Genomic DNA, 25,310 nt, shown 5'->3' with positions numbered 1-25,310 from the left:
CTTGTCCCCCCTACCCCCCTCCATCTATCTACTACTCTATCTTGTCCCCCTTACCCCCCTCCATCTATCTACTACTCTCTCTCTTCCCCCTACCCCCCCTCCATCTATCTACTACTCTATCTCTCTTCCCCCCTACCCCTCCATCTACTACTCTCTCTCTCTCTTCCCCCTTACCCCCCCTCCTTCTATCTACTACTCTCTCTCTTCCTCCCTCCCCCTATCCTTCCCTCCCTCTACTACTCTCTCTCTTCCCCCCACCCCCCCCCCCCTCCATCTATCTACTACTCTCTCTCTACCTCCCTCCCCCTATCCTTCCCTTCCCCTACTACTATTTCTCCCTCTGATTTTCTCTCCCCCCTCTCTCTCTCTCTCTCTCTCTCTCTAATTCTATTTTCCCTCTCTCACTCCAGTCATAATGTGCTGGTGTATGGTATATTAATGAAGCAGCCTAATTTGACACCTCACCGCGGTTTAATGGATTAAAAGGCTGTGCCACAATCCGTCTGGCCGGCACAAATAAACCAGTCAGTATAAATCTAGTAATTCCTACCTGTGATAAGGATCATGTTACCGCCTCTCGTCTGCCTGATAATAATGTTAACCTGCTGATGCCTCGAAAATTGAAAAAATCTGATGATGATGAGAGGGGGGTGGGGATAAGGGGAGGGAGTATTTGAGGTTGTGGCTGGAGCCTGTAGAGTGTGCATGTGTGTGTATCTATGCCTACATGGTGTGGATATGCACTGCAGATGAGACTTGTTGGCCTGTTGGATGAGCACTGATCTGGCAGAACAATCTAAGAAAATGGTAGTAGGTATGACATACCCTGGTAAACTATTGGTTCTTGATTATCATCATCATCACGTGCCACCTTCTATTTCTGATGAGGTTAGAATTGTGGAAAAAGAAGACAAAAAGGCGGCCAGTTCTATGAAAAACTTCTGTGACGTATTTACAAAATTCTTTAGAAACATACATACAAAAGTTGTTGTGGATAAGCTAATAGAATGACAATACAGATGGATTACTAAGGTTAGAGTCAGCCCTCTATTGACGAGCCACAGTAAGGCCCTCAGACAGTCAGCAGATTAGACACGGTGACACAAGGAGTTTAACTCCTTTGGTCAGTCCTGATAACAGCAAGGCATTGTGGTCCCAACTGAGGTTGTTTCCAGAGATGGTATAGACCATCTTCGGGTGTCAAACATCTCTGGGTGTGAAACTAATTTTGCCCCGAACGGCCGCTTTCGGTCTTCAACAGCCAAAGTTGGCTAAAGATAGTCTATCCATTAATTGGGGAATTTTCTATGCTCCCTGACTGTCTAACTTTCACTTAGTTGATTATTAGCAAGCTGGACATAGTCAAGAAACTGTATGAATGTAGGTCCATTATCATTTCTACACAGTCATTTTGAAGTATATTGGATTAGTTTTCCCTCTTTCATTTTTGACTCAATCCACCCGCGGGCCGGATTGGACATATGTTTCACACCCTGGTTTAGAAACACAGAGATAGTGGTCTTGGATAGGGATCTTAGATAGGGATATTCTACAGGTTTATGAATGAATGGAAACCCTTCTTGAGAGAGGATTGTTGGGGATCATGGAGGGAGGCAGTCTGACCTGATGTAGTATAATCCAGGCTGTCCCATAGGGCAGATCACAATTGGCCCAGCATCGTCCGAGTTTGGCCGGTGTAGGCCTTCATTTCAAAACATAATTTGTTCTTAACTGACTTGCCTCGGTTAAATAAAGGTTAAATGATTGTTTATAAATATGGTCTATGGGTCTCTATAAATAGGTGGGTAAGTTTCCCGAAAGCCTCGTAGCACGCATTATGTTCATAATCAATATTCATCTGATGATATTGGGTATCATAAAATGATAAAATGATGCAGACAAAGTGGATGCTTCCTAGCATATATTTACATAATATACATAATCATATAGGACTGAACACACAGTGTGTACTGTAGCATATGCCTTAGTCTACTCTACTGTACTGTATTGGGTCCTTGAGTGGCGCAGCGGTCTAAGACACTGCATCGCCGTGTTCGAGGCATCACTACAGACCTGAGTTCGATTACGGGCTGTATCACAACCGGGCGTGTTAGGGAGACCCATAGGGCGGCTCACAATTGGCCCAGCGTCATCCGGGTTAGGGGAGGGTTTGGCAGGGGTAGGCCATCATTGTAAATAAGAATTTGTCCTTAACTTACTTGCCTAGTTAGATAGAGTTTCAATAAAACATTTTTAAATAAACTGTACCAGTTATCTTTCCAAATAGTGTTGCATATAGTGTTGCATAACATGCATATACCAACAGCAAAAAACAAGCAACGCATATACTGTAGCAGTATATTACTGATCCCAAGATACTACATCTCACTAACAGGGGAAGGAGTAAACATCTCACTAACAGGAGAAGGAGTAAACATCTCACTAACAGGAGAAGGAGTAAACATCTCACTAACAGGAGAAGGAGTAAACATCTCACTGACAGGAGAAGGAGTAAACATCTCACTAACGGGAAGGAGTAAACATCTCACTAACAGGGGAAGGAGTAAGCATCTCACTAACAGGAGAAGGAGTAAACATCTCACTAACAGGAGAAGGAGTAAACATCTCACTAACAGGAGAAGGAGTAAACATCTCACTAACGGGAAGGAGTAAATATCTCACTAACAGGAGAAGGAGTAAACATCTCACTAACAGGAGAAGGAGTAAACATCTCACTGACAGGGGAAGGAGTAAACATCTCACTAACGGGAAGGAGTAAACATCTCACTAACAGGGGAAGGAGTAAACATCTCACTAACAGGAGAAGGAGTAAACATCTCACTAACAGGAGAAGGAGTAAACATCTCACTGACAGGAGAAGGAGTAAACATCTCACTAACGGGGGAAGGAGTAAACATCTCACTAACAGGGGAAGGAGTAAACATCTCACTAACAGGGGAAGGAGTAAACATCTCACTAACAGGGGAAGGAGTAAACATCTCACTAACAGGGGAAGGAGTAAATATCTCACTAACGGGAAGGAGTAAACATCTCACTAACAGGAGGAGGAGTAAACATCTCACTAACAGGAGAAGGAGTAAACATCTCACTAACGGGAAGGAGTAAACATCTCACTAACAGGAGGAGGAGTAAACATCTCACTAACAGGGGAAGGAGTAAATATCTCACTAACAGGGGAAGGAGTAAATATCTCACTAACAGGAGAAGGAGTAAACATCTCACTAACAGGAGGAGGAGTAAACATCTCACTAACAGGAGAAGGAGTAAACATCTCACTAACAGGAGAAGGAGTAAACATCTCACTAACAGGAGAAGGAGTAAACATCTCACTAACGGGAAGGAGTAAATATCTCACTAACAGGAGAAGGAGTAAACATCTCACTAACAGGAGAAGGAGTAAACATCTCACTGACAGGGGAAGGAGTAAACATCTCACTAACGGGAAGGAGTAAACATCTCACTAACAGGAGAAGGAGTAAACATCTCACTAACGGGAAGGAGTAAACATCTCACTAACAGGAGAAGGAGTAAACATCTCACTAACAGGGGAAGGAGTAAACATCTCACTAACAGGAGAAGGAGTAAACATCTCACTAACAGGAGAAGGAGTAAACATCTCACTAACAGGAGAAGGAGTAAACATCTCACTAACAGGAGAAGGAGTAAACATCTCACTAACGGGAAGGAGTAAATATCTCACTAACAGGGGAAGGAGTAAACATCTCACTAACAGGGGAAGGAGTAAATATCTCACTAACAGGAGAAGGAGTAAACATCTCACTAACAGGAGAAGGAGTAAACATCTCACTAACAGGGGAAGGAGTAAACATCTCACTAACAGGAGAAGGAGTAAACATCTCACTAACAGGGGAAGGAGTAAACATCTCACTAACAGGAGAAGGAGTAAACATCTCACTAACAGGAGAAGGAGTAAACATCTCACTAACGGGAAGGAGTAAACATCTCACTAACGGGAAGGAGTAAATATCTCACTAACAGGGGAAGGAGTAAACATCTCACTAACAGGGGAAGGAGTAAACATCTCACTAACAGGAGAAGGAGTAAACATCTCACTAACAGGAGAAGGAGTAAACATCTCCATAACAGGGGAAGGAGTAAACATCTCACTAACAGGGGAAGGAGTAAACATCTCACTAACAGGAGAAGGAGTAAACATCTCACTAACAGGAGAAGGAGTAAACATCTCACTAACGGGAAGGAGTAAATATCTCACTAACAGGAGGAGGAGTAAACATCTCACTAACAGGAGAAGGAGTAAACATCTCACTAACAGGAGAAGGAGTAAACATCTCACTAACGGGAAGGAGTAAATATCTCACTAACAGGAGAAGGAGTAAACATCTCACTAACAGGAGCAGGAGTAAACATCTCACTAACGGGAAGGAGTAAATATCTCACTAACAGGGGAAGGAGTAAACATCTCACGAACAGGAGAAGGAGTAAATATCTCACTAACAGGGGAAGGAGTAAACATCTCACTAACAGGGGAAGGAGTAAATATCTCACTAACAGGAGAAGGAGTAAATATCTCACTAACGGGAAGGAGTAAACATCTCACTAACAGGAGAAGGAGTAAACATCTCACTAACAGGAGAAGGAGTAAACATCTCACTAACGGGAAGGAGTAAATATCTCACTAACAGGGGAAGGAGTAAACATCTCACTAACAGGAGAAGGAGTAAACATCTCACTAACAGGAGGAGTAAACATCTCACTAACAGGAGGAGTAAACATCTCACTAACGGGAAGGAGTAAACATCTCACTAACAGGAGAAGGAGTAAACATCTCACTAACAGGAGAAGGAGTAAACATCTCACTAACAGGAGAAGGAGTAAACATCTCACTAACAGGAGAAGGAGTAAACATCTCACTAACAGGAGAAGGAGTAAACATCTCACTAACAGGAGGAGTAAACATCTCACTAACGGGAAGGAGTAAACATCTCACTAACAGGAGAAGGAGTAAACATCTCACTAACAGGAGAAGGAGTAAACATCTCACGAGCAGGAGAAGGAGTAAACATCTCACTAACGGGAAGGAGTAAATATCTCACTAACAGGAGAAGGAGTAAACATCTCACTAACAGGAGAAGGAGTAAACATCTCACGAACAGGAGAAGGAGTAAACATCTCACTAACAGGAGAAGGAGTAAACATCTCACGAACAGGAGAAGGAGTAAACATCTCACTAACGGGAAGGAGTAAATATCTCACTAACAGGGGAAGGAGTAAACATCTCACTAACAGGGGAAGGAGTAAACATCTCACTAACAGGGGAAGGAGTAAACATCTCACTAACAGGAGAAGGAGTAAACATCTCACTAACAGGGGAAGGAGTAAACATCTCACTAACAGGAGAAGGAGTAAACATCTCACTGACAGGGGAAGGAGTAAACATCTCACTAACAGGAGAAGGAGTAAACATCTCACGAACAGGAGAAGGAGTAAACATCTCACTAACAGGAGAAGGAGTAAACATCTCACTAACAGGGGAAGGAGAAACCATCTCACGAGAAGGGGAAGGAGAAACCATCTCACGAGTAGGGGAAGGAGAAACCAACTCACGAGTAGGGGAAGGAGAAACCAACTCACGAGTAGGGGAAGGAGTAAACATCTCACTAACATGGGAAGGAGAAACCATCTCACTAACAGGGGAAGGAGAAACCATCTCACTAACAGGGGAAGGAGAAACCATCTCACTAACAGGGGAAGGAGAAACCATCTCACGAGTAGGGGAAGGAGAAACCATCTCACGAGTAGGGGAAGGAGTAAACCATCTCAATAACAGGAGAAGGAGAAACCATCTCACGAGTAGGGGAAGGAGAAACCATCTCACGATTAGGGGAAGGAGAAACCATCTCACGAGTAGGGGAAGGAGTAAACCATCTCAATAACAGGAGAAGGAGAAACCATCTCACGAGTAGGGGAAGGAGAAACCATCTCACGAGTAGGGGAAGGAGAAACCATCTCACGAGTAGGGGAAGGAGAAACCATCTCACGAGTAGGGGAAGGAGTAAACCATCTCACGAGTAGGGGAAGGAGAAACCATCTCACGAGTAGGGGAAGGAGAAACCATCTCACGAGTAGGGGAAGGAGAAACCATCTCACGAGTAGGGGAAGGAGAAACCATCTCACGAGTAGGGGAAGGAGTAAACATCTCACTAACATGGGAAGGAGAAACCATCTCACTAACAGGGGAAGGAGAAACCATCTCACTAACAGGGGAAGGAGAAACCATCTCACTAACAGGGGAAGGAGATACCATCTCACGAGTAGGGGAAGGAGAAACCATCTCACGAGTAGGGGAAGGAGTAAACCATCTCAATAACAGGAGAAGGAGAAACCATCTCACGAGTAGGGGAAGGAGAAACCATCTCACTAACATGGGAAGGAGAAACCATCTCACTAACAGGGGAAGGAGAAACCATCTCACTAACAGGGGAAGGAGAAACCATCTCACTAACAGGGGAAGGAGAAACCATCTCACGAGTAGGGGAAGGAGAAACCATCTCACGAGTAGGGGAAGGAGAAACCATCTCACGAGTAGGGGAAGGAGAAACCATCTCACGAGTAGGGGAAGGAGAAACCAACTCACGAGTAGGGGAAGGAGTAAACATCTCACTAACATGGGAAGGAGAAACCATCTCACTAACAGGGGAAGGAGAAACCATCTCACTAACAGGGGAAGGAGAAACCATCTCACTAACAGGGGAAGGAGAAACCATCTCACGAGTAGGGGAAGGAGAAACCATCTCACGAGTAGGGGAAGGAGTAAACCATCTCAATAACAGGAGAAGGAGAAACCATCTCACGAGTAGGGGAAGGAGAAACCATCTCACGATTAGGGGAAGGAGAAACCATCTCACGAGTAGGGGAAGGAGTAAACCATCTCAATAACAGGAGAAGGAGAAACCATCTCACGAGTAGGGGAAGGAGAAACCATCTCACGAGTAGGGGAAGGAGAAACCATCTCACGAGTAGGGGAAGGAGAAACCATCTCACGAGTAGGGGAAGGAGAAACCATCTCACGAGTAGGGGAAGGAGAAACCATCTCACGAGTAGGGGAAGGAGTAAACATCTCACTAACATGGGAAGGAGAAACCATCTCACTAACAGGGGAAAGAGAAACCATCTCACTAACAGGGGAAGGAGAAACCATCTCACTAACAGGGGAAGGAGAAACCATCTCACGAGTAGGGGAAGGAGAACCATCTCACGAGTAGGGGAAGGAGTAAACCATCTCAATAACAGGAGAAGGAGAAACCATCTCACGAGTAGGGGAAGGAGAAACCATCTCACTAACATGGGAAGGAGAAACCATCTCACTAACAGGGGAAGGAGAAACCATCTCACTAACAGGGGAAGGAGAAACCATCTCACTAACAGGGGAAGGAGAAACCATCTCACGAGTAGGGGAAGGAGAAACCATCTCACGAGTAGGGGAAGGAGAAACCATCTCACGAGTAGGGGAAGGAGAAACCATCTCACGAGTAGGGGAAGGAGAAACCATCTCACGAGTAGGGGAAGGAGAAACCATCTCAATAACAGGAGAAGGAGAAACCATCTCACGAGTAGGGGATGGAGAAACCATCTCACGAGTAGGGGAAGGAGTAAACATCTCACTAACAGGAGAAGGAGAAACCATCTCACTAACAGGGGAAGGAGAAACCATCTCACGAGTAGGGGAAGGAGAACCATCTCACGAGTAGGGGAAGGAGTAAACATCTCACTAACAGGAGAAGGAGAAACCATCTCACTAACAGGGGAAGGAGAAACCATCTCACGAGTAGGGGAAGGAGAAACCATCTCACTATCATGGGAAGGAGAAACCATCTCACGAGTAGGGGAAGGAGAAACCATCTCACGAGTAGGGGAAGGAGAAACCATCTCACTAACATGGGAAGGATTAAACCATCTCACGAGTAGGGGAAGGAGAAACCATCTCACGAGTAGGGGAAGGAGAAACCATCTCACGAGTAGGGGAAGGATGAAACCCATAGACATTGTTCAGTCCTCTGGTGGACTGTCTAATGTAACAGAACTATGTCTACAGCCCAATACTCTTTGAATAGCAAACAATTGCATTTGCAATGTAACTGGATTGTATTCTTCTTGAAATGTAATTGTTTTCTTAATCGTTTCCTTTGTACCAAGAAGTAAATAAACAGATTCCATCTGAAGAGCAATGGAAGTGCCACTGGCCCCTCTGCTCAGCAGTAACATTAGGGCCTGCCAGCATAGAAAACACAGGGTCAATCACATTATCTCTGCTAACACCAACATTTTCTTTCTGATGAACAAGACAATTAGATTCTGGAATGTTAAAGAAATACTTTGTAAAGTACGTTGGTATGCCTGCATTATCACATAACTTGAGAAGCTATTTTGTTACTGCATTTGTAAAAATGCATGCAAAGATATATCTATGTTCTGTAATCTCATTGAATTAAACTCAATATATAAAATATACCATTAAGATACTATGTATATTACTGAACTGCATATTATAGATGTAGAATAATGTGGGAATAGGAATTATACTTTTTTTCCTAAATAAAGAAGCATAATTATGTATTCTGAATACATTGCTCTTTATAATATAGTTATCACCATCAAAAGACGAAAACAGAAAGATAAGATTGGAAAGAAACCTAATTGCCTTTCAAACCTTTTGTGGGACATCCCCCACATTAATAATCTGCCCGTGGTTAAATCTGTGCATGATGAAAATCTCTTTTATAAATATGTATGTAGTCAAGTCACAACATAAAAGAGGTCTTTAGTGAAAAACAGAAGGCTCGCTGGCTGGCTGCTTTCTGAGGGATGAGGAGCAGAGAAGAGCCCTGCAGAAAATAATGTTCCTTAGTCTAGAAATTGCTTTAATTAATAGCACATTTTACATAATGATTACACTGTAATTGCACCGACTAGCAGAGTGTCATTAAATATATCCTTGCTCTTTTACAACACCCTCTGGCTAAAAATAATGAGTTACATTGGAAATCACTATGCAACAGGTCCATAAATAACATTTAAACCCATACAAGGAAAGTACTTATAAATAATAAATATTTGCCTTTTGTAATTGAACAAAAAATGACTGCCTCTTTTTTTCTGCCGTCCCATCTCCGCCACGCTGGCTTTGTCCTGTTATAGGCTAGTTTGGGAGAACGGAGATTTTTCCATTTTCCCCCCGACTTGTGAGTACTGAATAATTTATTTGCTGGCTAATAGTCAACACTGTCAACACGGGGTGGTTAAAATATACCTGTGTCCAGATAGATGCGTTGGCAGGCCGGGAAGTGATTATTCCCTGCTTCCAGATATTTTGTTGGATGCAGTCCCTGTATACACTGCAGTAAATCACTGCATTCCAATTACACAGTTTCATAAAACAAGGCTCCTATTCAAATCCGGCCCCAAAACAGAGACAGAGACAGCACCTGCCTGTTATTTGGGGAGGGGGGGGGGGGGGCAACAGGTGAGGGAGGGGTGGAGGGGAGGGAAGGGAGGTGTGAAGATTTGTTTCTTGTTTATTGCTTATGCCATTTTACTGTAAAGTGACTTGAGTTCAGGTTGGTCTGACTGGGTGGAAGGTTAGTTTGAGGTTCAGTTAGTGGCTATTGAAATATTTATGTTGGTCCTTTGGCATAAGAACATTTCATTTTGTTCCAGAGGTCACTTTGAGAAATCCAATCCAAAATGTTTACGACTATAGAGTCAGAACTGGAGAGAGCAGAACATGGAATTATGAATAAGCTTTTATTTAGGCTTGGTTGGAAGGGGTTTTGAGGGTTCCTTGGTAGTGAAGACCCTTGGAGGCCCTGTTAACTTCTTGCTGTATCAATATGGAGCTCACAGAGACAGAGCATGGATTCCCTGGCCATGTCTCTACATCCGATTATCTCTGGATCCACAGCATCTGTAATGTGATTCCAGACATGACTCCATTCCCTATCTGACCTCCATGACACACTGTCTGTCTGCTGATGGCAAAGATCCTTCCCCCCCTTCCCCCCTCCCCACGCTATCTCCTCGATGAACCAGCACCACGCTATCTCCTCAATGAACCAGCACCACGCTATCTCCTCGATGAACCAGCACCACGCTATCTCATCGATGAACCAGCACCACGCTATCTCCTCGGTGAACCAGCACCACGCTATCTCCTCGCCGAACCAGCACCACGCTATCTCCTCTGTGAACCGGTGCCACGCTATCTCCTCGGTGAACCGGCACCACGCTATCTCCTCGCCGAACCAGCACCGCGCTATCTCCTCAGCGAACCAGCACCACGCTATCTCCTCGGTGAACCAGCACCACACTATATTCTCAGTGAACCAGCACCACGCTATCTCCTCGGTGAGCCGGCACCACGCTATCTCCTCGGTGAACCGGCACCACGCTATCTCCTCGGTGAACCGGCACCACGCTATCTCCTCGCTGAACTGGCACCACGCTATCTCCTCGGTGAACCAGCACCACGCTATCTCCTCGGTGAACCGGCACCACGCTATCTCCTCGGTGAACCGGCGCCACGCTATCTCCTCGGTGAACCGGCACCACACTATCTCCTCGGTGAACCGGCACCACACTATCTCCTCAATGAACCGGCACCACACTATCTCCTCAGTGAACCGGCACCACACCATCTCCTCAGTGAACCGGCACCACGCTATCTCCTCAGTGAACTGTCACCACACTATCTCCTCAGTGAACCAGCACCACGCTATCTCATCGGAGACCCGGCACCACGCTATCTCCTCAGTAAACCGGCACCACGCTATCTCCTCGGTGAACCGGCACCACACTATCTCCTCGGTGAACCGGCACCACGCTATCTCCTCGGTGAACTGGCACCACACTATCTCCTCGGTGAACCATCACCACGCTATCTCCTCGGTGACCCGGCACCACGCTATCTCCTCGCTGAACCAGCACCACACTATCTCCTCGGTGAACCGAGACCACAATATCTCCTCAGTGAACCGGCACCACACTATCTCCTCAGTGAACCAGCACCACGCTTTCTCATCAGTGAACCAGCACCACGCTATCTCCTCAGTGAACCAGCACCACACTATATTCTCAGTGAACCGGCACCACACTATCTCCGCAGTGAACCGGGACCACAATATCTCCTCAGTTAACTGGCACCACGCTATCTCCTGATGAATGTCTACTTGGGCTTCATCATCACACATGCAGATCCCCCTGCATGACATTCACTTTTGATCAGCTCCCCAGTCGACGTGGCATGACGAGTAACCGAGGCGGATAAAAAACACTCAGGTTTCTCTACCTCTCCGCCGCTTGCCACCCTGCCTCAGAGTTTATTAAATACCCCCCTCACACCTCCGTATCCCCCCCATCCCTCCATCACCTCATCCCTCTAGCCCACCAACCATCCCGCCAACCAACACCACCGGCGGATTGCATTTATGCAGAATGCATCAATAACCAGAAAAACTAAAAGGCCTTGTCAGGGACGGGGAGTTGTCCCAGGCATGGGCGAACGATTCTCCACCGGCGCTCATCTGAGCTACAATCAGCCTATAATCTGGGTATGCATCAGGCTCTGACATGGACATTTCCTGCTCCTCCGGTCTCATTCTCCGAGGCAGTAATCATGGCGAGAGGCGCTCAACCTCGCCAAAATGTATAAATAATTTTCATTCAAACATATTAACAGTCAAAATACGGAAATCCATCATGGCGGAGTATGGGGAGAAGCTTCTTAAGAAGCAATCAGGGCCTCGGCGTGTGTTCTTTGTCTTTGGCGGCTGAGAGACAAGGCGCAGATTACTATCAGCCAACCCTGTTCTGCATAATGGCCTCCCCCCTCGGTGCTTTTAAACTTTCCTGCCAATCCATTACGTTTACCCAGAAGCCTGCGGGGCAGGCGCACGGCTCCCCTTGTTTCTTCTTTTAATCTCATCCTTCCTTGGGAATGGGAAGGAGATCTGAACGAGGGTTTAAAGACCTTTTTATGAAGGCAGGCATGTGTGCCTCTATCCATCTTCCACCAACTAGCAGACATGTTTATGTTCCATGGATGGGTTATGTCCCGCCATCTTAAAGAGCAAAAACGTGCTTTTTTTTGTTACCTCATTGGGAAGAAGGGTTGTTGGAGATGTAGGGGCGATGGTTGGTTCCCTAAGACCAGCGACAGACCTTAGGCTTGACCAACAGTGGTGGAATCGAATTTAATACATCTCATAGACACAAACCACAATGGCTGAAAAAACGTTCAATTTTATACACAATTATTATTGTCTTGTGTGAGATCAGACATGAATCTCAGAAACGTTGATATTAATATTACTATTGTAGATTGATCATGCTAGAATCATTTCAAGGAACCTATGACAACACGATGCCCAGGCACACCCTGAAATTGGTTTGCTGGCGGAGTGTGTCATCAGATCCACACAAATACATACAAAGATGCAAAATGGCATAATCCAGCCATCCAACCATCTTCCTAAAGCACATCAAAATATCTTCTTTTTTTCACAGAGGAGAAAAGGATGTTACCTCTATCTATTCACAGGAGGTGAATATGAAGGCAGTTTCAGCCTGGAAGCCCCCCAGGCATGATAGGACAAGGGCTGCGGTTTTATGTCACATCGTTTATCTGCAGTTTATATTTTCTAGAACCGTTGAAAATACACATGCTGTAAAAACAACCACCTCTTGTCCAGAGCGTAACTAGGAAATAATAATGTTTTTGTAACAGTCAAAGCGTCCTAATGATCCACAAACACATTTCAGACACATACATTTTTTTATTCTGATTGAGATCACTTTTTCTTAAATAACACCGATAACACTTAGAGAGAGAGGAATCCATATGGAAAGGTAGGAGCATATGGAATAATGGAAAGATGTGAGTAAATGACAAAAACCCAGCGAGGGATGCCCTCTCTCTGTCCTCCGTAAAGCACACTGAGGCAAAGCAACACTCATGGATCACAACCCTTTTCATTACAGTTTAACAGGCACCACACTTTCCATTTTTCACCTCAACGAAAACTTTGACGTAAAGTTCCATAATAAAAAGAATAATAATGGTTCTCACCATGACCACAGGTTAATGGTTTGGATCTTAGATGGGACTGGATGGATGACAAAGAAGGGAAGAGGCCTGGTGATCCTGTAGAGGTAGGTTGAGAAGAGGCCTGGTGATCCTGTAGAGGTAGGTTGGGAAGAGGCCTGGTGATCCTGTAGAGGTAGGTTGGGAAGAGGCCTGGTGATCCTGTAGAGGTAGGTTGGGAAGAGGCCTGGTGATCCTGTAGAGGTAGGTTGGGAAGAGGCCTGGTGATCCTGTAGAGGTAAATTGGGAAGAGGCCTGGTGATCCTGTAGAGGTAGGTTGGGAAGAGGCCTGGTGATCCTGTAGAGGTAGGTTGGGAAGAGGCCTGGTGATCCTGTAGAGGTAGGTTGGGAAGAGGCCTGGTGATCCTGTAGAGGTAGGTTGATAATAGGCCTGTAAAAAAAAAATGGAATTAGTAAATGTTTGACATGGTGACAATCAGATCATAATGCAATCACACTGTTGACCATTCTACAACAGGCTATGTAGAAATAAACAGAGTGAACACACAAATACTGAGGCACAAAAATCGCTGACACTGTGTGAGTGTGTGCATGCTGTGAGGGTGTTTATTAAATTGCAAATATGAGAAGCAAATTGAAAAACACTTGCTTTTGTCATACCCGTTTTTCCACTCCACTCCACCCTCCTCCCATCTCTCCCCATCTCTCCCCTGGCCTTTCCTAGTATGAGGGCACACAGCAGGAATTATAGCGAAGTGAAGTGCAGTGGCAAATCCCTGGAGATTCATAGACAGTAGAAATGATAAAGTCCAGTCCAGGAGAAGCGCTACCGGTGCAATAACAGCCAGAGAGGGTCACAATAAAGTTTAGTTTAATGACAGGAACAAATAACTTGAACATTTGGCTGGGGCGCTGAACCCTTGCCTTGGGATCGCATCTGATACATCAGCGGGCAACTGGCCGTGACTGCCGGGCGATTGTGCTGCTCGCCACAAAGGCTTGGACCGTGGTGATACATGCAGGTCGGGTGGCAGGTGTCCATTTTATAGAGTTATTCAGTTGGAAATGCTGCTGGAGTGGACACTGGATGTCGGCTGGGCCATGGAGGGTGGAGGGGGCCTGGCAACATTATTGTTACCTCACAAATCATATCTCCCAGGCTCTGGCCCTGTACACATGTTCCCCATTGGACCGCTGGTTGTTCAACACCACTGCAGTACAGTGAAGTCCATCTAGTATAGCATGCTAAACGCTAGCAGGCTTGCAAATGAGGTTAACATCTCTGAGGTGATAACCAACCTGCTGCGCTAGCATTCTAATGACTAGTCTCTGATGATACAGCTAGCCTAGCGCGCTAGTAAGCTCATAGCTAGTCTCTGAGGTGATAACCAACCTGCTGTGGACAGTGGGGCCTGGCTAGCATCCTGGAGGCTGGGTCATTTTGCCGCTAATTGTTGGTTAAACGACAGACCCAGAGAAAAATGACAGGGGTCCAGCTGTTGGTCACTGTTCCCTGGTCTGGTCTGTGTGTCTACAGGGTTAGAACCATTTAGACAAGCCTCATGTAACAACATGGACGATTTGATGTTTAACCCTGAATCAATTTAGTGACCACATTATCTAGTATTGTCCTGCTACACCTGATCACATTACCAGTGATGACTAAGTCTGAATCTGAACCGTAGATATGGATGATTTAGATGATGTATCTCTACTGTCTGAACGTCCTTGCTAAATCAGGATTAAACAGGATCATGTATGAGAAAAACAAAGGGACGTAACAATATTCAATTTGCACTGATACCCATTTATCATACCTCTTCTGTCAGCCTACTTAACCATAGTGAGTGATGATGTCTGCCTGGCCATGGCCTACGGTGTCGCTGATGGGCTGAGGGGCTAGGGACATGGATGGGGTGTTGGGCAGCTGGTCCCTGGGTGGTGCAGTAGGGATCAGGTCTGGCTCAGTGTTGTAAGGACCAGCGGGAGAGATGTCCACTGGGAGATGGGGATGATGGTGTGGTGCACCGGATACTTTTCCCATGTATCAATCACCATGTCGTTGAGTGTTAGATACCTCGACGAGAATCAGTTTTCTGGAACATTTTGGTTTAACAATATTGTGTTGTCCAAGAAATTGACAACACAATTCCGAATGTATATCCATATAGCCATACAACAGTGAAATAACCAATGATAAAACCTTTGTATCATTTCTTTGAACTCTGCACTACATACACCAACCACCCACCCTCCTAACTCTCTACCCCTTGCAGTGCTAGGTGTTGCCATGTTTTCAGTTTACACGGGCTAAAAGAGGCCATTTAGGCTAGCCTTTGTTCAATGTGGCCCTCAATGCAGATCAATTTGAAGGGCCATTATCCAAGGAGAATGTCAGAGACAAAAGGAAGACAGCTAGTGACAAATGATCCACCCCATAATAGGGTATAAGACACACTTACCATGCAAACAACATGGCGGAGCAGAATGGACCCCACCCCCCGTCGAAAACAAACAATGTGCTTCCTATTAATCATCGTTGATACGTGTCATCATTATCTCTTAATGAATGGCTATCCAGACCGCCCGGCGGACATCAACATGACAATGCAACACGCTGCAGCGCCAATCCACTGAGAGATATATTAGAGTATATTTCAATTTCTAAATGGTAATGGACGCAAAATAATAAACGGATGGTGTCATCATCATCATGTCCTCTGGAGGACTAGAACAAAAATGGCTGTAGGAAATGGCGCCAAGTGGGGTGATGAGGAAGATGGTGGTGATGGTGTGGATAACCTTGCAGGTACACAGTTGTGCTAATTCTGGACAGGTTGGGATAATGTTGGGCCCTGGGGGAATTCTATGTACTGATTGGTGATTAGAGATATAATTAACAGCAGCTTTGACACGGCCCCTGTCCCCCCTTCCTCCCCCTTCTTACTCTCCCAGTCTCCCCTGTGTCCCCCATCTCCCCTGAAAGCCCTTAAGGCCCCTTCTCATCGGTGTTTATGGCTCTTCACCCCATTATCCCACAACAAAAGGGGGCTCTGCCACACAAACCCCAACCAGCTGCCTGCCTGCCTGTCTGACTCCCTTCTCCTGGCTACTTGACTCCCTGCTCGTGGCTTCCTGACTCCCTTCTCCTGGCTACTTGACTCCCTGCTCCTGGCTACCTGACTCCCTTCTCCTGGCTACTTGACTCCCTGCTCCTGGTTACCTGACTCCCTGCCCCTGGTTACCTGACTCCCTGCTCCTGGCTACCTGACTCCCTTCTCCTGGCCACCTGACTCCCTGCTCCTGGCTACCTGACTCCCTGCTCCTGCCTGCCTGCCTGACTCCCTGCTCCTGGCTACCTGACTCCCTGCTCCTGCCTGCCTGACTCCCTGCTCCTGCCTGCCTGACTCCCTGCCCCTGCCTGCCTGACTCCCTGCTCCTGCCTGCCTGACTCCCTGCCCCTGCCTGACTCTCTGCTCCTGGCTACCTGACTCCCTGCTCCTGCCTGCCTGACTCCCTGCTCCTGGCTACCTGACTCCCTGCTCCTGCCTGCCTGACTCCCTGCTCCTGGCTACCTGACTCCCTGCTCCTGCCTGCCTGACTCCCTGCTCCTGGCTACCTGACTCCCTGCTCCTGCCTGCCTGACTCCCTGCTCCTGCCTACCTGACTCCCTGCTCCTGCCTGCCTGACTCCCTGCTCCTGGCTACCTGACTCCCTGCTCCTGCCTGCCTGACTCCCTGCTCCTGCCTGCCTGACTCCCTGCTCCTGCCTGCCTGACTCCCTGCCCCTGCCTGACTCTCTGCTCCTGGCTACCTGCCGCGGCCCGGGAATACACTGGTGCTCTCCAGCGACAATAAAAAGAAACTTGAGTTTAAACAAAAAAAGTTACACCATATTTGCTCAGACTAACTATGATGAAAGGCAATGAAGACAAGGGCTCCTCATGTAGGTATCAATATAAATATTACTGGAAGGTCAATTAATATGTAAATTAACTCCTCCATTTAATTAGCTATTTAACTATTTTCCGAGGCATGAACATATTAAATCATGCTTAAAGACCCCTCTAACTAGGCTCCTGACAATAGTGCTAGGGAGTCGCGGGCTCATAAACTACCGGCTTGACCTATAAAGAGCCGCGAGTCTGCTAATTCCATCTCAGGCTAATTTTATGACTTGTATAAAATAACCATAGTGCTTTGTGGCTGTGAAGAGGACGTGGGTGATAAAACTAGAGCCGGGGAAAGCATCAGACATCTCCTCTTTACTAGTGTCCTCATTTATTATTCTATTATTCTTTGCAGGGTACCGGGCTCCCGTGAAAGACAAATGACCTTATTATATTAAATCATTTGTGAGGATATTAACAGTTAATCACACATAAACAGCATTTAAAAGGTATTGATTTTCCAGCAGCTCTCAACAGCTTGTTAAATTTATGTCCGATAACATGATAATAGATAATCAGAAGAATTGTGCCCGTCAACCTAGGGGACAAAGGAAAAATAATGGGTGTTACCTGCACCCACCCCACCCCCACCCACTGATGACCTCTGTTTCAACAGGTTCATGACCTTGACCATTCCCAACACCCACAGAGAGATAAACAACATGGACAACAGGCTATCTGTCCTCTATTCGTTTTCATACCACATTACTCACCATGTAATGCTATTTCACATGTTCATATGGATCAAAACTGCTTTTGTCACCGTTTGACATCATTATATTACAAATAGCCTTATTGTCAAAGGTAGGAGAAGACATGATATACTTACAGGCACAATCTCTTTTGTTCACAGTATCTGGCTAACAGTTTTCAGTTTAGTCAATGGATATGGGACAACAAACATGCTGAGAAAAACTGACACCTATAGTTTGGTTTTTGACACCTCAGGTGAATCATCACACTTTATTTGCAACTATGGACAGCCATATTGTAATCAACCCGATTAAATTAAGACTGTGTATGCGCACCTGTTGTGCATCTAAACCGCCCGCAGATACCATTTAGTTTTAAGAGTCCTCCCAGTTGCTGTTGGGAAGCTGGCTTGCCACAATAATACATTGGCAGCAGGTAGCAGGAGGATAGAGGCATGCAAATCAATCTTGGGTGTCCCTCTGGGGCCAGGGAGAGAAAATGAAGGCGTGGTGCTCCAAACACTCTCTCCTCTCTCTCTGGGACCTGAATTAATATCAGAGCGGAGGGGAGAATGTAAGGTTCAGGCCTCTCTATCCTCTATCCTATCTATCCCCTGTTTCGATGCACTGTGGCTCATAATATGGTATCAGAGATGGATATGTGAGAGGATAGACTCACACTTAAAGCCTGACACAGGTCCAGCTGATTCAGTGTGACAGGCCTACCTTTTATTAGCCTGTGCCTCGTATTTAAATTCCATCTCGTTGGGGAGGGGAAAAAATTTGAATTTTCTCTGGATGAATACAGCAGATTTATTATGCAGCCAGATGTATGGGCTATCCAGGTAGTTATTATTATCCCTGTGTTTCCTATCCAGGTAGTTATTATTATCCCTGTGTTTCCTATCCAGGTAGTTATTATTATCCCTGTGTTTCCTATCCAGGTAGTTATTATTATCCCTGTGTTTCCTATGCAGGTAGTTATTATTATCCCTGTGTTTCCTATCCAGGTAGTTATTATTATCCCTGTGTTTCCTATGCAGGTAGTTATTATTATCCCTGTGTTTCCTATCCAGGTAGTTATTATTATCCCTGTGTTTCCTATCCAGGTAGTTATTATTATCCCTGTGTTTCCTATGCAGGTAGTTATTATTATCCCTGTGTTTCCTATCCAGGTAGTTATTATTATCCCTGTGTTTCCTATCCAGCTGTTATTATTATCCCTGTGTTTCCTATCCAGGTAAATATTATTATCCCTGTGTTTCCTATCCAGGTAATTATTATTATCCCTGTGTTTCCTATCCAGGTAGTTATTATTATCCCTGTGTTTCCTATCCAGGTAATTATTATTATCCCTGTGTTTCCTATCCAGGTAATTATTATTATCCCTGTGTTTCCTGACAGGTGTGTTGAGTAGGGTATTATGCAGCCAGATGTATGGGCTATCCAGGTAGTTATTATTATCCCTGTGTTTCCTATCCAGGTAGTTATTATTATCCCTGTGTTTCCTGACAGGTGTGTTGAGTAGGGTCTTATGTAGGGTAAGCCTATATGATATTAGGGGTAGGGTTAGTTAGGGTTACACTGAGTATACCAAACATGATTAACATTTGAGTTATTTTATATAGCTAAGATTCCAGTCAAACGATACCTTCATTAGAGGAGTTGAGTCTGATCTTCCTGCAGTGTAGCTTCTTTGTCTTGTATATGGTAGAAATCTTCAGTGTCTATAGTTCTGAGCTCTATCAGAGGGAAAAAGAGAGATCGCGGTTCAGGGAGTCAAGGCAGTGATAATGGGGTGGGTGGTGGTGATGGTGGTGGATGTGCTTCGATGTGTGTGCTTCGATGTGTGTGCTTCGATGTGTGTGCTCTGGTGTTGGGAGAAAGGGACCAAACTCTATTGATTCTGATAGTCTCATTTTTGTAAGCGGCCAGCGTTTCACCCTTTGTTTGGGCACCTTTTTGATGGCCCCCAACAGGCCTGCTGATGCTATCTGGGAAAATTTGACAGGCCGGACGAGTCTGGGGAAAAGGGGGGAGGGGAGAGAGAAGGGGGGAGAGAAGGGGAGAGAGAAAGGGGTGGAGGCAGGAGACAAGAGGCTCTGCTCAGCTCAGCAGCAGTGGCTATCCTATCCTGTTGCCTCCTCCTCCCTCAGCCTCCTGGAATCAATTCTGTGTGTTCACAGACCATTTACCTGTACCATCACTGGTGTCAATCCCATAAATACCCCAGATATATAATGGATGAATTAACATAATGGTTCAAACAAGACTCTGGCTACGAGCACCAAGGAAATGTCAACATGTTCCTTTCACTAAGGTAATTAGAGACCATTACTATGGCAGGCTTGGCAGGAAACATCATCAAGGTTAACATCAACATCCAACAACTGTTTTTTTTAAGTCTCTAATAGATGAGGAATAGAAATGTAAATGTTAGTAAACAGAAGCATTAGCAGGGTTTCTTCCAGGTTAAACTCTAATCAGTTCACTTGTTCAGGGTTCACAGGTAAAACGTATATTTCTACCACTGTGGCTTTAACTGTCTAGAGGGATGAGTGTCCGTGAGCTGGTGAGCTGGTCAGATAGAGAGCGTTTAGACTAAGGGTGCTTCCAAAATTGCACCCTGTGCCCTAACTATGCACTACTTTAAACTAAAGCCGTATAGCCTCTGATAGGGGATAGGGCAGTGCAGTATATAGGGTATAGGGTGTCATTTCAGAAGCAGACTAAACCATTTAAATAGAAGCCAGGAAACACAACATTGGTTACTACATGGTACACATGGCGAATAGGACATGATGCTACATGGAACACATGGTGAATAGGACATGATGCTACATGGAACACATGGTGAATAGGACATGATGCTACATGGAACACTTGGTGAATAGGACATGATGCTACATGGAACACATGGTGAATAGGACATGATGCTACATGGAACACTTGGTGAATAGGACATGATGCTACATGGAACACATGGTGAATAGGACATGATGCTACATGGAACACATGGTGAATAGGACATGATGCCATTTCGATGTATTACTGAACACTTAAACTGGTCAATTGAGTATTTGTGTCATTATATTTTTGAAAGCATTTGAGAAAGCAAAATAAAGAAATACTATGTAGCCTATCATTGCTTACACTGGCAAATATTGATTGTCAAATAAATCAATTGAAACGGAATAGCTTACTTACAATAATATATATTTCTGTAACATGTGTAACATGTGTTGAGTAAAATACTTTTGGGGGAAAAACAGCGCATTGTCTCAGGCGTCCAAATGGCAACAATTTACGAGAACGTTCCACGAACGTAGCACCAGCCGGATTCCAACATATAAAAACTACTCTGGTGATGGAGTTAGGTAAAGACCTTGGAAGTATTGCCTCAAAACTGCAGATGCAAGCAAGGCCAAGAAACAATGGTTCATGACCACACATCATCCTATGGCCTTAAAGAATGGCTATAGCTGTGCACAGGCCAGATTGGGTATGATATCTTGCTCATTCGGAGGTTACTGTGTACATCCCAAAGGCCATGGCTTTTTAGTCCAGAGTTTTTCAACCTTCATCGAGGTGCTGACTTGACCAGACCACTACTGTAGGTATCTGCTGAGGGAGCTGGGAGCATGAGTTAAGCTAATATACTGTATAGTAATAGTTGTACAGTGAGTATAAATCATTCTTCTGTACAGTGTTGCAAAGCATGCAGAAGTCCATTACTATACGGTTACAATGCAATTACCAAAGTACTATGTAACAACACGTTACATGCTATGTTTTAACTAGTGTAACTTCAGTGTTACTACACAGTTATAAGAGCAACTTAAAGTGTTGCTAAAAATTCATTTCTGAAAATAAAAATTCCATTCAGCAGCGGTATCCAGTCTGACTAAAACCTGCTTGTCCATAGAGAGCCAGGCTGGTCAGGCCGCAGGCCACACGTCTGCATCAGAACCGCCCGACTGCCTGCCCTTCCAACGCCAGATGATAAGTCACCTAGCCGGGCCATATTGATTGGGCTTCTGGAGCCTTACTGAAAGGAGAGGAGCTCCCTGAGTGATTGTGTTTTACAGAGAACATTATCACTCCACTCAATGACAGAGTGGTGAGAGAGAGAGAGGCCCAGCCGGACGGCGGAGGTTCTTCACTTGCCCAGGAAACGGAGAGGCCACCAGCTACGGCGAGAGGGAGTATATGACTTGACTCAGTGAAGCGCTCAGTCCAATCTGAAAGCCAAATTGTGGAGCTTTAGAACAAAAAGAGACAGCTTCAGATTTTCAATACTATTACTATTTCTATTCAATGTGTTTTCTACTATCATTTACAATACTATTACTATTTCTATTCAATGTGTTTTCTACTATCATTTACAATACTATTACTATTTCTATTCAATGTGTTTTCTACTATCATTTATAATAGCGCTGAAATGAATTACACTGTAGCCTACTAAACGTGTTTAGAATTTCATATTAAACTTTGTAGAGAAAAAAAACATGTTCCAATGTAACATCAGGTTTGATCTTATTCAGTGTTTTCATCTATTTTTATCATGACAGTTGGAGTGGGATAGGCTGGTTGAAGATGAGTGTCACACGGACTTGGCTGTGTATAGATGTAGGATCTTAATTTGATCATCATCCTTTTGTTGCTGAGAATGCAAACTTGTAGTGTATTCGAGGTTTAAAAAGGCTTCTAAAGTTTATAATTTCCACTTTAAAATGCCAGACTTGATTTGCCCTGAGGAAAAATGTATCAACCCCTACAAAAAATATCCACGTAACGGTTGTCTTCCTTCTCCTCTGATGAGGAGGAGTAGTAGGAAGAATCGGAGGACCAATGCACAGCGTGGTAAGTGTTCATGATATTTATTATAACTCAGAACACTAAAGAATAAAACTACAAAGAGAAGGAAATGAAACCCAAACACTTCTGTCTGGTTCAGACACAAAACAGAAAATAATCACCCACAAATCAAAGGTGAAAGCAGGCTACCTAAGTATGGTTCTCAATCAGGGACAACGATTGCCAGCTGCCTCTGATTGAGAACCATACCAGGCCAAACACAGAAATCCCAAATTATAGAAAAAAGAACATAGACTGCCCACCCCAACTCACGCCCTGACCATACTAAAACAAAGACAAAACAAAGGAACTAAGGTCAGAACGTGATGGTCCATTATTATAATCCACATAATAATTCAGATTTCCTGTTGCTGCAGGATACTTTTCCTGCTGTAGAAAACTGGGTCAAATTAAAATCCTACATCTGTATGTTGAGCCCTCAGCAAGTGATCTGAGGCAGCATCTTTGTTGCATATAAAACAGTAGATGTGTCTGTTATGGGAATTCAAATAACTTTTACAGTTTTATCTTAGTCTATTTGAGATAAGACCATATGAGATGTATGCAGGAGCCCAGGTTCTACATTGTTTTCTCAGTTCTGTCTGTAGATTAAATCTGGATCCTTCTGCCAATAGATCCTTGTGATCCTAGCGAATGCCATAATCCTCAATTGGAGATGATCTCATTGGCAAAAATATTACCTCAAGTCGACGCTGCATGCAGGCGAATGAAAGCACTCTCCTTCCCTCTATCCCTCCCTCTATCCTTCCCTCTTTCCCTCCCTCTATCTTTCACCCCTTTCCTCTCTCTATCCCTCCCTCTATCCTTCCCTCTATCCCTCCCACTCTCCTTCCCTCTATCCCTCCCTCTATCCCTCCGACTCTCCTTCCCTCTATCCCTCCCTCTATCCCTCCCACTCTCCTTCCCTCTATCCCTCCCTCTATCCTTCCCTCTTTCCTCTCTCTATCCCTCCCTCTATCCCTCCCTCTATCCCTCCCACTCTCCTTCCCTCTATCCCTCCCTCTATCCCTCCCACTCTCCTTCCCTCTATCCCTCCCTCTATCCCTCCCACTCTCCTTCCCTCTATCCCTCCCTCTATCCCTCCCACTCTCCTTCCCTCTATCCCTCCCTCTATCCTTCCCTCTATCCCTCCCACTCTCCTTCCCTCTATCCCTCCCTCTATCCCTCCCACTCTCCTTCCCTCTATCCCTCCCTCTATCCCTCCCACTCTCCTTCTCTCTATCCCTCCCTCTATCCCTCCCACTCTCCTTCCCTCTATCCCTCCCTCTATCCCTCCCACTCTCCTTCCCTCTATCCCTCCCTCTATCCCTCCCACTCTCCTTCCCTCTATCCCTCCCTCTATCCTTCCCTCTTTCCTCTCTCTCTGTATTATTTTGCCAGTCAAGCTGTGCTCTTCATAGATAGGGCTAACCTGGTAATCAGTGAGGGTATCAGAGCTCTAATAAACTCGCACAACAGCTTCTCTTTTCAGCCAGGTGCAATCTGGGGCCGCCGCGCTTAACAAGGAATTAAATATTTTTCCATGCTGCTGTCGCCACTTTAATTGATTGATGCTAAAAGTTTCGAAAATAAAACCCTGCCTGCCGGCCTAGCGCCTTGTAGAGCTGCTTCCCGGGCACCGTCAGCCCCTCAGAGAGAGAGAGAGAGGGGGGCCCTCGATTGGAAGTGGCAGCTCGCATTCTCTGCATCAGCCGGCCCTGTCATCTGGCCCGGGATGTGTGTGTGTGTGTGTGTTAGGGCCTGCCACTTCACACGAGAGCGGCGTCTGAAAGACACATGTACTCTAAATCAGAGAATCAATAGAACACTTAATGAACAATTAGGAGAACAGCTGTAGGGCTGTCAGAGGCCCATCTCTATACAGATTAAAACAAGGAGGGGATGGGGAGGGGAGAAGGAGAAGAGGGAAGAGAGGGGAGAGAGAGAGAGGTGGAGAGAGAGAGGGGCAGAAAGGGGAGAGAGAGGAAGGGAGAGAAGGGAGAGAGGGAAGAAGGGGGAGAGGAGAGATAGAGAGAGAAGGAGAGGGGGGATATAGGGAGAGGGAGAGAGAAATGGAGTGGAGAGAGGGTGAGAGGGAGAGTGGGGGAGAAAGAAAGAGGGGAAGAAAGGGGAGAGAGAGAGTGGGGGAGAAAGACGAGAGAGAGAAGAGGGGGGAAGTGAATGGAGAAACAGGAGAAGGGGGATAGAGGGGAGAGGAGAGATTGGGAAGACAAGGGGAGAGAGCGGAGAGAGAAAGGGAAAGGGTAGAGGGCGTAGTCCCATAACACTGGGGCTATTGCTTCAGGACATATCCCTCCTCCTCCTCTCTTTCCCATAACAGCCATGCCTATTTAGCCAGCCGAGCCTCCCTCCATCTCCCTCCCCTCATCTCACATTAGAGAGAGGCCAGTAAAAATATGGAAATGGCTCAAGACATCCCTCAGGCTTCATGTCAGGGTGGAGGATCGATAAATTTGACAATCCATGGCATTTAATTAAAATGGCTGCCGGAAGCGAGGCAGTTTGTTTTTTTGTGCCGACTCGGCCCGTCGTTTATAGCTTAAATGAATACATAAGTGTATTCATAATCACCATTACATTAAATCCTCCTTACTCTTTTAAATAGGGTGGCGGACCATGGTTTCACCCTCGCCAGTTCCTACCTGCCAACCACCACGGAGAGAAAATGTATAACTTCACCTCTCTCTAC

This window comes from Oncorhynchus kisutch, linkage group LG13, assembly GCF_002021735.2.
Source record: "Oncorhynchus kisutch isolate 150728-3 linkage group LG13, Okis_V2, whole genome shotgun sequence".
NCBI classification, from domain to species: domain Eukaryota; kingdom Metazoa; phylum Chordata; class Actinopteri; order Salmoniformes; family Salmonidae; genus Oncorhynchus; species Oncorhynchus kisutch.
The sequence above is the reverse complement of the archived record's forward strand: the minus strand, read 5'-3'. Positions refer to the sequence as shown.